Source organism: Coregonus lavaretus, assembly GCF_964263955.1.
Source record: "Coregonus lavaretus genome assembly, contig: HAP1_SCAFFOLD_9597, whole genome shotgun sequence".
NCBI lineage: Eukaryota > Metazoa > Chordata > Actinopteri > Salmoniformes > Salmonidae > Coregonus > Coregonus lavaretus.
Window position 1 is genome coordinate 10,001 of NW_028157506.1, and position 4,127 is coordinate 14,127.

The window sequence follows — 4,127 nt, forward strand, 5'->3', positions numbered from 1 at the left end:
ATCCATCCATCCATTCAAACTGCCTGGTCAACTGTCAGTCCATCCATCCATCCATCCGTCAATCCATCCATTCAAACTGCCTGGTCAACTGTCAGTCCATCCATCCATCCATCCATCCTAACCAGAGGAAGGGGATTGGACCATGTTTGACACCTGAAGACTTGCTTGCCAAGCTATAACTCAGCGGGGTAGGTTTAGTAAAGCGCAGACAGCTCTAAAAACATTCAGAGAACGCAGAAAAGGCATTCTGCAATATTAAAGTGGCTGCCGTGGAGAGTGCGTGTGTGTTTGTGTGGTGCACGTGGACTGGGCGTACTGCTATGGTGAATCTCTGCTGCAATGAGAGAGGGAGCGAGCGAGAGAGGCTAGTGACCAATGCTCAGTTCTGGGAGATTCAGGATGGCATTGACATAGGAGAGGAGCCATTCCTATCACATGTGAAGGCACAGTAAGTTTTATTGTATTTCTTGTCAACAAGTGTCAGGTTGTGATGGTTCATTGTGGTGAACACCTGCCTTACGAGCTTGTCATCAGGTGTGGTTGCATCCTCCCCAATAGGGCTGTGACGGTTTTGGAATTTGAGGTTACGGTAATTGGCTAGGCGGGGGAGGTCACAATTCTGTTTGTTCAGTTGTTTACATGGATATGCTTCTTAATAAAAACCTTGAAAACAAGCCATTACACAGTGTTATTATTATCGTGGCATTAGGATTGTTCATGTTATTACTTATAAATCTTAAAATCAACAAATGCCAGGTTAGAGAGGTTCGGTCGCATTTTCGTATTGACAACATTAACTGAGTCAAAATAAAAGATATGCCTACCTTGTCTTAGTCTGATGGCTTTTCCGCATGTAAAAATGTTTTCATACAGATCCTATTTCGACGCACAAAACCATTCAGACGAAGTACAATGGGTTTTTCTCCCACTTTCCCTGAAATATTCACATAACTTCAAAAACCCTGCTGCTGCGGTCATTCGATGGCAGTGACATTGACATCAAGAGAGGATGCCGTAATGAAATAACTAATATAGCCTAAGCTATGGAAAAACAGGTATTTCACAAGATTAAAATCATGACCGGCGCGTTTGATTCTTATTAAAAAGAGATAGTCCAGACAGGCTGCTTTAGGAAACTTTCTGAACGGACATATAGAGAGAATCAGCAAATTCACAAAAAACACCCGTCAATCAAAGCCACCAGTGTATGTCAGAAACTAGCAAATATTTATCCTTTCCTTAAAACGTATTAAAAAACCTAGGCCTACCTTAGGCTTTCCTGAAAGTAGGCTATAAGATAATGAATTGACAAGGACAGTATGAAGGGGACAGCTATGCTATAGTATGAAGATAAAATTGAGGGGGAGAGTTTTGGAAAGATTTTTCAAATACTGTGAGGAAATATTATATTATTTTAATGGATGTAAAAAAAAATAAAAAAAATAAAAAAAATAAAAACACTTCGTTGACTTACTGTGTGAGGTGAAGAAAAAAATGAATAGGAAGCCCAGCAGGGCACTTTCCTACATTTGACATTTGCGAGAAGCAGGCCAGGCCTGGATAGACCCACTCCACCATCAGTCCTCCCCTCTGGCAGTTACTAGAGACAGAGACACCACGGAACTGGACTGCCACATGTCAGGAGGCCATTCACCAGCCAAAATACCACCTGGAAAGTGTTTGCGTGCATTGCTCCTAATATGTACCTACAGTGCATTCAGACCACATCACTTTTTCCACATTGTTACGTTACAGCCTTATGCTAAAATTGATTACATTAAATGTTTTCCCCTCAATCTACACACAATACCCCATAATGACGACGCGAAAACAGGTTTTTAGAAATGTTGCCAAATTTATTAAAAATAAAAAACAGAAATAACTAATTTACATAAGTATTCAGACCCTTTGCTATGAGACTCGAAATTGAGCTCAGGTGCATCCTGTTTCCATTGATCATCCATGAGATGTTTCTACAACTTGATTGGACATGATTTGGAAGCCACACCTGTCTATATAATGTCCCACAGTTCATGTCAGAGCAAAACCCAAGCCATGAGGTCGAAGGAATTGTCCGTGGAGCTCCGAGACAGGATTGTGTCGAGGCACAGATCTGGCACAGTGGCCTCCATCATTCTTAAATGGAATTAGTTTGGAACCACCAAGACTCTTCCTAGAGCTGGCCGCCCGGCCAAACTGAGCAATTGGGGGAGACAAGCCTTGGTCAGGGAGGTGACCAAGGCCCTTCTTGGCACTCTGACAGAGCTCCAGAGTTTCTCTGTGGAGATGAGAGAACCTTCCAGAAGGACAACCATCTCTGCAGCACTCCACCAATCAGGCCTTTATGGTAGATTGGCCAGACGGAAGCCACTCTTCAGTAAAAGGCACATGAAAGCCCACTTGGAGTTTTCCAAAAGGCACCTAAAGGACTCTCAGACATGAGAAACAAGATTATCTGGTCTGATGAAACCAAGACTGAACTCTTTGGCCTGAATACTAAGCATCACGTCTGGAGGAAACCTGGCACCATCCCTACGGTGAAGCATAGTGGTGGCAGCATAATGCTGTGGGGATGTTTTTCAGCGGCAGGGACTGGGAGACTAGTCAGGGTCAAGGGAAATATGAACGGAGCAAAGTAGACAGAGATCCTTGATGAAAACCTGCTCCAGAGCACTCAGGACATCAGACTGGGGCGAAGGTTCACCTTCCAACAGGACAATGACCCTAAGCACACAGCCAAGACAACGCAGGAGTGGCTTCAGGACAAGTCTCTCAATATCCTTGAGTGGCCCAACCAGAGCCCAGACTTGAACCCGATCGAACATCTCTGGAGAGACCTGAAAAAGCTGTGCAGTGACGCTCCCCATCCAACCTGACAGAGCTTGAGAGGATCTGCAGAGAAGAATGGGAGAAACTCCCCAAATACAGGTGTGCCAAGATTTTAGCGTCATACCCAAGAAGATTTGAGGCTGTAATCACTGCCTAAGGTGCTTCAACAAAGTACTGAGTAAAGGGTCAGAATACTTATGTAAATGTGATTTCAGTTTTGTTTGTTTTGCAAAGATTTCTAAAAACATGTTTTTGCTTTATCATTATGGGGTATTTTGTGTAGATTGGCGAGGAATTATTATTATTTTTTAATTCCATTCTAGAATAAGGCTGTAACGTAACAAAATGTGGAAAAAGTCAAGGGGTCTGAATACTTTCTGAATGCACTGTATTTCGTCTATGGCACACAAGAGGCCCCTTAGGATAGTCAAATTTAAAGATGCGGTATGTCACTGTGCATGGTGGCTGGGGATTGACTGTGAGATAGTAGTCTTTGTGCACTATGCTTCATCAGTTCCACCTCCTCTGCAACCCCTTTACGGTCCATCAAAGCCCCGGGATCATATTCAACTTTTTGTGTGTGTGGAGCTGTGGTACGTCCCTCATAACCAACGCTTCATAGTCTATGACTAACACTGAATTACCTGAGCTCACCCTCACAGGTTGTGTCACTCTCCACATCTCCTGCTGGGCCTGCCCAGTCCGTAACCACAGCCAACCAGCCACAGTTAAATGGAAAATCCACACACAAAAAAAAACTATATTTTTGTATTTTTCCCCCCCATTAGTCCATTGTTGATACAGTCCCCGTAATGTTTTGCATGTCAACAGTCAAGTTTTCAAGATAGACTTTCAAGAAGCAAAGTGTCACCGGCCATATCATCATCTGCCAAATGATCATCCTACCCGACTTCCAAAGGAATATGTAGGAAGTCACAATTGGCCCAGCGTCGTCCGGGTTTGGCCGGTGTAGGCCGTCATTGTAAATAAGAATTTGTTCTTAACTGACGTGCCTAGTTAAATAAAAGGTAAAATAAAAAAAATAAAAAGTGACCTGCAGGAAGCTGGTCAGGTCCCAGAACTACAACAACTACTGGCTAGTGTCTCCTCGTCCTGTTAGGATACACTCACGTCCTGGTCAGCTCAAAGACTGAATCAACACACTAGTTTCAGTGGGGAAGAGGGGGGAAAGGTTAGAGCTGTACATAAAGAGCCTTCAGAAGGTATTTTTTAGTCATTTAGCAGACGCTCTTATCCAGAGCGACTTACAGTTAGTGAGTGCATACATTTTTATGTAT